Genomic DNA, 12,553 nt, shown 5'->3' with positions numbered 1-12,553 from the left:
ACACATTTTACAATATTCTACTATTCTACTACCGTGGAAGGGTTATCATGTATTAATTTACTTGCTGTATTGATCCTATAAAAACGTCTAGTTTGTCATGTTGGAGCTCTGGCTCATGGACTAAGAACCAAAAAGAACTGAACCGGTTCCCATTGGGAACCAACCGGTGGAAAAGAACTGAACCGGTTCCCATTGGGAACCAACCGGTGGAAAAGAACTGAACCGGTTCCCATTGGGAACCAACCGGTGGAAAAGAACTGAACCGGTTCCCATTGGGAACCAACCGGTGGAAAAGAACTGAACCGGTTCCCATTGGGAACCAACCGGTGAAAAAGGGGTCTTTGAGGGCACAGTTCCAATATCATCTGTTTCTGCCCATAGACTGTAGTTTCTGCACGCAAACGCACTTCATTTCTGTAATTCACTCTTTTGTCCACTAGGTGGTAGTATTGTACCTGGCAGGCCCGATCATGTGGGGACAGGTGAGATCACAGGCTATTAAAACAGCATTGGGCTCCTCATCTACAAATACAATCAGTCCAGCTCCAGCACCTGCACCCACCCACCCACCCACCCACCCCAGCTCTAACGCCAACAGGGGCCATTTCAAATAAGCCCTTGGTCATTACCCTTAGTGTAGTCTTTCAATACAACAACATATTCCTTGGCAAAGTGGGATTCAAATTGAAAGTTCTGCCAGGGAGTCAAAGCTCTCCAACACCAGCAATATTCTGTTAATACTGTTAACCCATTCTGAACGGGAACCCATTTTTGGTGTCAGCATCATGTTATGCTTTATCTATTGAAAAATAGCAGATCTACAAGCTCATAGCGCGCCACCGAGTGGCGCGCTACGAGCTTGTAGGTCTGCTATTTTTGAAAAATCGAAGAACGACTGACATTTCTAGAATCTGATCTCAGGTCAGAATGGGTTAATCAGACCCAGTGTGTGTCCAGTGGAAACCTCGTATGAATCTGATCTCAGGTCAGAATGGGTTAAATCTGCACGTCACGTCATGAACCAAGCCATTTAGACCTATAAGGCAGATTAAAATAAATAACAATAAACCTATTTTTCTATGACAGTGGTGCTCTCAACCTTTTCCATGTCTGTCAAGGTCAAGGACCCCAGAATTATCTGAATTTGGCTGCGGACCCCCAACTGAAAATATGTAGTTCCCTGTAACTACATATTTATACCCCCTCGCTCTGAAAGAATATATATTCAAAGATTTGTGCCACATGTTCACGATTTAAAAAAATAGCAGATCTACAAGCTCGCGGTGCCGCGCTATGAGCTTGTAGATCTGCTATTTTTCAATGGCTAAAGTATAACATAATGGTTAAAACACCAAAAAGAGTTCCCGTCCTGAATGGGATAATAATAATAAACACACAGCCACAGGTCAAACACATCATCATCACACATCTTCAATGCTCTCAATGACGGTAGGCTATGGAGATGAAGGTCTTTCTACCCACTACTACAACAATAAAACATTATTAATTTTTCAAACAAATTGCTTTACAAAACAAGATGCTTATTTCAGCAGAAGAATTCACTATCAAGGACCACACCACCAATGGAAACATTTAACCATTTATTGAAATGTAGGAGGGAAGGAAGAGCATGGTTATGATTAGACAGATGGCCCGCGACGGGCCGGCGGCGACATCGAGGATAAAGCAGAGGTGGGGAAGCTTCGGGGATCCGGCATGCTCCCGAGGCACGTCAGACCCCCCCTTAGGGATCTGTTAGGAGATGTTAGAGGGAGTAGGATGAGAATTAGGGTGGGGGGGTGGGACGACGAAAGCGAGAACGGGGGGAGAACCAGGGGTAGGATGGGTTGGTTATATATGGGTGGAGGTGGCTTGATTGGGGATGGCTGATAGGAGATAGGAGATGGGGGCGGCTGCATTGGGGGTGTGGTCCTGCTCCTGAACTTCAGTTATCTCTAACTCCATTAACAAGAAACAAAACAGCGTGTTGTACCTGAGAGGTAATTTGTACTTGTGAGAGGGAGGATGACTGATTTAAGCAGTCACACCTGGCCTGAGTCAAACTAGAACTGGACTCTAGAGCTGGGCGTGGCTGCGCACCTGTTGCGCATCATGGACTTGATCAAGGGCACAACAGGTTAAATGAGTCATCTCCACGAACACTGAGGGGAGAGCCTCTGTCCGGACAGTGGAGAGCCATATCTGCTCTCCTGTGTAAACTATTATTGTGATGCTTTCAAATTGTTATTCCCTTGACATGTCTCAACCATTACTCTATGGCTCTGGTCTCAACCAGCTCAGTGGCCTTGTGGTTAGAGTGTCCGCCCTGAGACTGGGAGGTTGGGGGTTTGATCCCCGGCCGGGTCATACCAAAGACTGTAAAAATGGGCCCCAGTGCCTCCCTGCTTGACACTCAGCATCAAGAGTTGGATTGGGGTATAAGTCCCTGCGACATACTAGCGTCATGTCCAGGGGGTGTACTTGTATCAAGCTGCCTCACGCTACAGAAACAGGAGATAGGCTCCTGCCCTATATGCAGGCATAAACTACACATGTGGTTCATCCCGGTGTTCTGGGCATCGTTGTAAAGTTAGTGTTAGCAAAAAGCAGGTCAAAAGAGTATAACGTTTGAGCAGACTAAACATCAGTCACTCTACCATTCAATGTACAGTAGAAGACCTGAAATAAGAAACACATATCGGCCATTTTTACACTTTATTAATTTTACACTCAGTATAGCGTTCGTAGCCAAAACACATCATTACGCATTAATGCACACCTACAGTATACAATTAAGTGACTTAATGTCATTGTGGACAACAACACTTAATTGTATACTCATATCATATTATGATAATTTATGTGGACTGTATCTGCCTATAGAGCGTTGCAGCCCCGCCCCCTCGAGAGACCCGGAAAATAAATCCCCGTTCATTTTCCTCATAGACTTTTCAGAAAGTATTTATTTAAAGACGTTTATACGCCGCGGACAAAGACAACTCTTGTCGTGACAAATCATGACAATAAACACAATGATTTGGGTCAAACCAAGAATTAGAAAGTAGAAAGAAGTTTGTTGTTTTTCTTCTTTGTAATTATTTGTTTTGTCCAAAATATTGTGTTTGTTGTCATGATTTGTCACGACTCGAGTTGGCTTCGAAACGACGCTTAAAAGGTCTTTAAATGAAAACTTTTTGAAATGTCTATGAGGAAAAATGCATTGGGATTCATTTCCTGGGCCTGGCGTCGTCATGAAAAGGGGGACTTCGACGCTCTATACCCCACTAACAACAATAACCTTCTTTATATAGCACTAGTTGGAGCAAAGCAACAACGTGCTTTACAAAACAACATACAATTACAGCATTAACAAGGCAAGAAATATAGCATAGAGATAAAATAATAAGAATAGACAAATTAGATGTAGCATTGAATAGGGTCACATTCTACTATAGCCATATGAGTAGCTGCTGTGTACTTGACTGAATGAATGAATAGTTTATTTCTATAGTTAAAAGAGGTGTATGCTGAAGCCATTGTTTATATGTCTACATAATGTCTTGTGTCTATGCTTTTTAACTTGTAGCCTACAGATCTATGGATCTTGTACAGGCTTGACACCACAGGGCAGTTTGCCAGTCTTGTGGCAGAGGTACAGCAGTGGTTGGACAAACCCAGTGACCACACTAAGGACCATGCATATACCGATGACTAAAGTGAACTCCTGTTCTCGCAAGAGGCCCTCCTGTTCAGCCAGAATGGCAAACACGGTCCAAACAAGGAAAGACCCCAAAAATGACCCCATGATCAGGCAGATGACGGTGAAGGCTCTCCTCTTCATGGCGCCGTCCCTGCTCTCCCTCTCCCTCTCCCTCCCCGCCGCCGTCTCCCCCGGCACGGGCCGTCTCAGAGCCCTGAGAACGGCCACGCTGCACCACAGCATCACGGACATGAAGAACAGGCATTTGCCCACGTGGACGTAGCGCAGTACCCCGGTGAAACCCGCCAGCATGTACAGCAGAGAAAACCCGGCGGTGAGCAGCCAGGCGGCCGCGGAGCACGCCGCCCGGTACCGGAGGGGTTTGGACCTGAGATAGAGCACGGGGTGAACCACGGCCAGGAACCTCTCCACGACGATACAGGTCTGGAAGAGAGGCCGCCCGGTGAACAGCAGGCCGCTGATGAAGAGCGACAAGAGGCGGACGTCCGGCTTGACCACCAACATGGCCGGAAGATATAGCAAGCTGAAGATGATCTCGCACGCGCTCAGGTTGAGCGTGAAGAAGTCCGAGGCCATGGTTCCGGCCGGTCCGGTGAACACCAGCCACAGAACCCAGCCGTTGGCGGGCACTCCCAGGACCAGGTTGATGGCGGCGCTGCTGATTTGTAAAATGTCCCTGTGTTGTGTTATTGTATCGTTGCTGACGACGATGGAGGACTCGTTTGAGGCGTTCATCTTCGCTTGCGCTTTCTTTTTTTTTAGGAGAGACAGACAAATAAACCTAGACAAATTATAAACAAGACAGGGAGAGGAACATAATAGTGATAAGTAATAATAAAACACCTGTAACATAACATAACACCAATCACATCACCTCTAAAACATGCACAAATTATGAAACTATACAGTACGTATACATATGACATCATACTAATGAAAATGCCACTGACATAATACTAATCAAAAGACATGCATCTACAACACTGCGCAAAAAGCTTGGAATACGGATGTGTATAAATTACAGGAAACTCCCGTTAAAACTTTCCACCAAACTCCCGTAAACTCCCGAATTGTACCATCACACCTGTACGTTACCGTATATTAACTGTATATGCTGCTAAACTTGAGGTTTACGGGGAAAATACAGTTCCCGTAATTGCCCGTTAACTCCTCTCTTCACGCAGTGCAACAAACAACATGATTCTAAATCAACAACATAATATTACTCAAAACACATAAGGTTAAACTAAATGCAATCAGACCTTTTTGCCCTGTGCAGTGCAGGTCTTGCACATACGTGTCCTCTGTTGTCCAGACACATACAGCTGTACATGCATGGAAACAAACATGTATGTTCTTTGGTGGCTGGACATGCAAATACTTCTCATATTCTGACAGTTGTCACGTTCATCCATCATCATCACCAACAAAACGAGGAAACTCTGCAGAACTAATCACATCTCACTCCCAGTCACAATCTTGAAGCAGACCGTCACCTCATAGTTGAAATATCAGAGATAGATTGTAATTGTAATTTTCGGATCCATGGGCAGTTCCCACCTTGCCGAGCCATGAGGCCCATAGGGGCAGGAGCCTATCTCCTGTTTCTGTAGCCATGAGGCCCATAGGGGCAGGAGCCTATCTCCTGTTTCTGTAGCCATGAGGCCCATAGGGGCAGGAGCCTATCTCCTGTTTCTGTAGCCATGAGGCCCATAGGGGCAGGAGCCTATCTCCTGTTTCTGTAGCCATGAGGCCCATAGGGGCAGGAGCCTATCTCCTGTTTCTGTAGCCATGAGGCCCATAGGGACAGGAGTCTATCTCCTGTTTCTGTAGCCATGAGGCCCATAGGGGGCAGGAGCCTATCTCCTGTTTCTGTAGCGTTGAGGCAGCTTGATACAAGTACACCCCCTGGACATGACGCTAGTATGTCGCAGGGACTTATACCCCCAATCCAACCCTTGATGCTGAGTGTCAAGCAGGAAGGCACTGGGTGACTGGGTCCCATTTTTACAGTCTTTGGTATGACCCGGCCGGGGATCGAACCCCGACCTCCCAGTCTCAGACACTCTAACCACAAGGCCACTGAGCTGGTTACACATGCAGTGTACCACCTGTTAATGTTCATTGGTGACTGGATATGCAAATAGTTCTGGTATTCCATCATGTCCACCCAACAACAACACAATGTGAAAAGCAGCACAAATCAAATCATACAGTTATAGTCACGTTCACGTACCCCATGATGACGAGTTGAAATATCCGAGATAAGATTTAAATGGTAATTGGAGCAACAAGTTACAACTGAGATTGATTTACACTATAGTGCACATGTGTATTTGTAATGCAAAAATAATCAGAAATGTGCCAGGGACCCACACAAAGGAAAAGACACACAGAGACAGATAATCTGGTTTAAGGAATGTATTAAATCTAAAAGGTCTATTGAGAGTGTAAGCCTGTGAGAGTAGCCTACATCCTGAGGGAGGTCAAAATCTTTGGAAATTTTCACTGATCCTCCTCCCCCCCTCTCCCCACCCCCGTGTGTCTGTCTCATACAAACAAAAACAAACACAGAGGACCACAGAGTCTAAATAACCAAATGGAGATGTGTGTAATGAATACTGACATGCAAACCGAACACAAACAAGTTGGTGGACAATGCATGTTTTGTGCCCCTATTATACCCTAGCTGTCAAATGTTCACCTTTATGTAACGCAAAGCAAATTAAATGATGGATATAATTATTAATAATAAACATAAGCGGTGAGAACCTACACAGTACACTATTCAGAACATTGTTGTTGCATGTGTTCATGTGACCACACATCTTTAAACCACTGTGCTCCTGAATAGCTTGAATCATTCCATGTGCATACGTAATATCTTTAAACCTATTTTACTGTACATTTAAAATACGCCAGTGGTAGCGCTATATGCCAATATATTATTGTTGTTATTAAATATATAGCCTGTCCTTACAAATTCCGTCTCCCTTTGATTGAGAACAGTGAGAAAGCACTATTGTTATTGTGTTTGTTGACATTGACATGATTGACGTTCGGAGGATCACACATTGCGGAATATGAGAGAAGTTAAGGCTATTTGCATTTCCATCCATCCACAGCTGGTGTACACTGCATGTGTCTGGACAGGCAGACAGAACACACAGACAGGACCACTGCACAGGGCAACAAAGGTCTGATTGCATTTAGTATAACATTATGAGTTTTGTTGAGCAATATCATGTTCTTGATTTAGTACGTCTTTTGATTTAGTAGTATTATGTTGCAGTGTTATTTTCATTAGTAGGCTATTATTGTGTTTTTTAATTACATTTTTATCCCACGATTTTGTAACCCATTTTTCACCCCTGTGTCAATCATCTAATGTGATCCTGGGCTCTACACACCCTCTGCCAACCTAGTCCCCCATATATGGGGGACAAGGGGAGAGCAACGGACTTGAACTCATGCTTCCTTCATGCCTGAGTGTCCAAGTTGCTCCTTTTACACCTGACAGGGGGGAGTTTCCCTGGTTGGACGTATAGCGCGTGGAAGGAACACGTTATTCCAACCAGTTCCTTTCCCCTCCATCAGGCGCCCCGGCTGGCCAGGCCAGGGGGAGGTAGTTTAGTGACCAGGATTACTGCATGTTTTTTTACCTCACAAACCTTGTTTTTAAAGGTGTTTTGAATAGTATTATGTTAGAGGCGTTTTAATATTTGACCCATATTAGGACCGACGCCGGCTTTTGCTATATTGTAGATGGCAGCTTTAATGAATTAAAGTGTAACTTATCGCTGTATTCCTCTCTCTCTCTGTCTGTTTATTATTTTGTCTATAGGTTTATTTGTCTGTCTCTCCCACAAAAGCTTTACTCAACAGTGTAAAAGACGTTCCAAGCTGCCGGAAGAAGATGAACGCCTCCTCAAACGAGTCCTCCATCTTCTACAGCAACGACGCGGACGTCGTACGCATCACCAGCGTGACCATCCAGCTGGTCCTGGGAGGGCCCGTCAACGGCTGGGTTCTGTGGCTGGTGGTGTTCACCGGACCGGCCGGAACCATGGCCTCGGACTTCTTCACGCTCAACCTGAGCGCCTGCGAGATCCTGGCCGGCTTGTTATTTCTCGCAGACGTCGTCATCAAGCCGCGCGTCTCCCTCCTCGAGTTATTCGCCGGCGCTCTCTGGTTCAACGGGCGTTCCCTGTTCCAGTGCTGCATCGTCGTGGAGAGGTTCCTGGCGGTGGTTCATCCGGTGCTCTTCCTAAAGTCCAAACCCCTCCGGTACCGGACGGCGTGCTCTGCGGCGGCCTGGCTGCTCACCGTCGGGTTTTCTCTGCTGTACATGCTGCTGGTGGCAGTGGTGGGTAATATCGACAAGATCATTTGGTGCTTATATTTGGGCGAGTGCCTATTCTTCGTCTCAGTGATGCTGTGGTGCAGCCTGGCCGTTCTCAGGGCTCTGAGACGGCCCATGCCGGGGGAGACGGCGGCGGCGGCGGAGAGGGAGAGGGAGTCGAGGGACAGCAGCATGAAGAGGAGAGCCTTCACCGTCATCTGCCTGATCCTGGGGTCGTTTTTAGTAAGCAACGTGACTTGGTGCATAATTGACGTCTTTTACATCCAAGGACTCTTGTTAGATTACCTGTATTTACTTTCATGTATATGCCAGTTCCTCGCTGTGGTCGCTGGCTTTGTTCAGCCGCTGCTGTACCTCCAAAAGGCTGGCAAACTGCCCTGTGTGTGTTATTGTTAAACTACACAAGGTACATAGATTGTATAGCGTTATATCACATATAGTGAACTCACAATAATGATATATCTGTAGCTATATTCATTAATCGAGTATAGTGAGGGGTCATGGCCATAGTCAATGACATGTAATCCTGTATTGCATTATTTTATTGTCTATTTTCATTCATGTATCCCCCGTGCCATGTTCCTTGGCTTGTTTTGCTGTCGTTTTGTCTGGTTTTAAAAGCACTGTGTGTAACCTTTTGTTTGTGAGTAACAGTGTAATTAAACATAAACGCTATACCGTAAATAATGTTTATTATTCTTGTAGTGGGTGGACAGATTATAATCCACATGCTATCACTGTTGGTACAACTCTTGTACAAATGTAGGTATACTGTATGATGTGTTTTGGCTGCACCAGTTCACTGTTTCACCAAAGTTGGCCTTCAGATTTGAAAAAACTGTCTGGTTTGTCACAGCCCCTGCAGTTGGGCTACTACAGTAGGGCCTGTGTGTGTGGTTTGTTACAGGTAGGCCTAGTCTGGCGCTTCCCTACAGGTCCTGTTACAGGTAGGCCTAGTCTGGTGCTTCCCTACAGGTCCTGCCGAGTTGCTGATCAGGTGCATTGGGATCACCTGGCCAGTGTTCCCAGGGTGCACTATGAGAGGCTGGGTGTGTCCACGCTCAGGCTCTCTCTCCTTCCACGAGAGCAGCAGCATCTGTTTGCACCATTCAACACCCCACACTACACCCACCACACAGCCACTCACTAACACTACTGATCTACTGAATAAACACACCCCACTTTAGTATGTTAGTATTGTTTGATGCATATTAAGTTGTTTATGTTGTAAATAAATATTGGTTTGTGCACTTTTAAACAGCCGTGTGTCTTCCTCCTCTGTTATGGCCCAAGAGCCAGGTCATAACATGGGGGCTCGTGATTTGAACTCGGATTGGTTGTGATGTTACTTAACAGCTAAAGTAACTAACTTCCTGTTTTGTTTGGACTTGTAGATTGGCAAATTAGTCGTGGTATTAGGAGGAGCTGCAGGAGTGTTTTGGTGGTAGTATTTGTTGGTTCAGTTTGGTTATGTATATAAGATATTTGGTTTGATGCTGGTCATGTCATGTGTATTTGCTATAGTGTTAGAAGTTAGGATGGGTGTGTTTTTTTTTTTGCGGCTTACGCCTTTTATTGGTTTTTGAAGGGACAGACAGTAGGCTGACAGGAAACGGGAGATAGATGACATGCAGTAAAGGCCGTGTCGGGCTCGGGAGTCGAACCCGCGGCACACTGCGACCGGATTACCAGTCGGGTGCCCAGACGGTTATACGCCAACCGCCTGGGCCGACAAGTGTGTTTTGTCTGAGGCTTGGTGGTCCCTGTGTAGGATTAATGGTGTTTCCCCCTGTGGGACTGATCGCTGTATTTCTTTTAATTTGTTGATTTGTCTTTGTGGATTCTGTTCCACACAAGATGGGACAGGGTGGTACCACTGGGATGCCCTGTCGGAATGCGGGACTCAGGAGGTCCACTGAAGACCAGGGCAAGTGAGGCCGTTTAGTGTTTGGTTAGGCTGCTGAGGTAGGGGCACCTGTAGGCACACCTGTCATTATCTGTCCTGGCTTTGCAGTGTTGTGAGAGAGAGCATTTTTTGTTGTTAGTTTTTGCGTGTTGATTAATTGTGATTCACTTGTCCTCATAGTTTCTTTCCTCTTAGTCTTCTGTCTGAATTGCTTGGTCCATTTTGTTGTCAGTACATATCTTGTGAGAGCTCCGTGCGAAGCCTGGAGAGCGCGCACAAGCTGGCGTTGCCAGGCGACCTGCTGATAACACTTCCACTACAGGCCAAGGCCAAATACATGTCGTCTCAAATAGACCTTTCATTATGGCCAGTTTGTGGCTGGAGGCAGACAACAACATTGAGACTGAATAAGATATTAAATCTGAACCTATAGCGTCAGGAAATCCATGATATAAATATGATAAAATAATATAAAGGACAATACAGGGCTGAGATGATTAGGCACGTGGATGGTGACATCACATGACATTAATGATGATAAGGAGAAGAACCCGGAGTAAACAGGCAGTAGGCTAAGAGTAAAAGTATGATATGAAGACTGAAGAGTAAGGTGACAATATGAATGACCTATACGTGTATATGACCTTGAAGAGTAAGGTGACAATATGAATGACCTATACGTGTATATGACCTTGAAGAGTAAGGTGACAATATGAATGACCTATACGTGTATATGACCTTGAAGAGTAAGGTGACAATATGAATGACCTATACGTGTATATGACCTTGACATGACGTGTAAACAATTATATATCAACGCACACAATTGATAGTCGAGGCATTAGTCTGAGTAAAACACACACACACACACACACACACACACACACACACACACACACAGAAAAATAGCAGATCTACAAGATGTTGTAGATCCGCTATTTTTGGAAAAATCGTGGAAACGTGTGCAAAATCTTTTGAATATAGTTATTCTTTCACATGGCGAACGTTTTTTAACTCAAACAATTGCTTCCGAGGGGGTCCCTGGTGGAACAACATTATTTCAGATGGGGGTCCGCAATTTACAATTTACAATTTAGGCATTTAGCAGACGCTCTTAATCCAGAGCGACTTACATTAAGCAAGAACAAAAGCATGGGAATACATCACATAAAAACATTCATCATGAAACATGCGTAAGCTAAGAAAGTAACAGTGGAATATCTATATAATGAAATTTATACGTATAAACTTTACATATATACTACTATGCTATACATATGTACTATGGCGTGCTATGACTATATACAATGCAATTCTGCTGCAATTCTGCGGCCAAATACAGACAATTCCGGGGCGTCCCTGACATGAAAAAGGTTGAGCACCACTGATATGGAAACACAGGGTTTTTCAGAGGAGGATTTAGAAGAAACTCCCTTTTAACCAGGATGGATTCCTCAAAAACACCCGTCCTTTTTTTCTGTTAACCTAAATTGTCCTTCTAATACGTGAGGAGGCCGTGGTTTTTCATTTACCGTTTATTTATTTTTTATAATTATTTTTGATGTTTAAGTCTCCTCCGGCCTCCTCCTGGAGGAGATTTTTTTTTTCTCACACCTGTGTGAAGTGAGTGGTGCAACTCTGTGTGGGGGTCCCTGGAAGTTCCAGACCCACATGATCATGGCCAGGGTGCCGGCCCGGTTCCGGCGAGCCGCCCCACGTCCGAATCGGTTGAGAAATGACAGAGTTACCGTGTGGGGGTCCCTCTACGGTACCCTCCACTCTACTGTACTGTACTGTCACTGCACTGTACTGGCACACCCAAAATCATATATAGTTAACATGTGCGTTTGTGTGTATGTGTGTTAGGTTGCGGCACTGGTGGTGAAAAACAACCATGCTGTTTTCGTGCTCATACCCAGCCACCCACCCAGCCAGGCACCCACCCACCCAGCCAGGCACCCACCCAGCCAGCCAGGCACCCAGCCACCCAGCCAGGCACCCACCCAGGCACCCAGCCAGGCACCCACCCAGCCACCCAGCCACCCACCCAGCCACCCAGCCACCCACCCAGACACCCAGCCACCCAGCCAGGCACCCAGCCATGAATGTGTTTGAGAACGACTGACATAGAAAAAAAAAACAGCTTTTTCAAGAAAACAGTCAGGATTTAGAAGACATTTGCAGAATCGTTCCCAGGTCAAAATGGCTTCAATAGCATGGAGGAAAACAGAGCCCAAAGTCTCCTCTGTGAGTGCGGCATTAAGGCTCTTCTTACCGTCTTTAAACTCTTCCGGTGAAGTCTGCGTCCTTCGCAAATCCAATAATCCATGCAGGAAAATCCATAAATCCACAAATGGAAATAAAGTTATCTTTATCCAGTGGTTTATATCCAATAATACCAAAAAAATAAATACCTAAGAAAGAAGGCCGGCCGCGCACGCACCCGGTAAGAATGCACATAGAGAGACATTGAGACGGGCTTCATCCTCGCTTAAAATATCCAATAATACCCAAATACGAATATATTTATTTAGGGAAGAATTCCTCTAGCTTCCTTCTCTGT

The sequence above is a fragment of the Protomyctophum bolini genome (assembly GCF_963924005.1).
Source record: "Protomyctophum bolini genome assembly, chromosome: 21".
NCBI lineage: Eukaryota > Metazoa > Chordata > Actinopteri > Myctophiformes > Myctophidae > Protomyctophum > Protomyctophum bolini.
The sequence above is the reverse complement of the archived record's forward strand: the minus strand, read 5'-3'. Positions refer to the sequence as shown.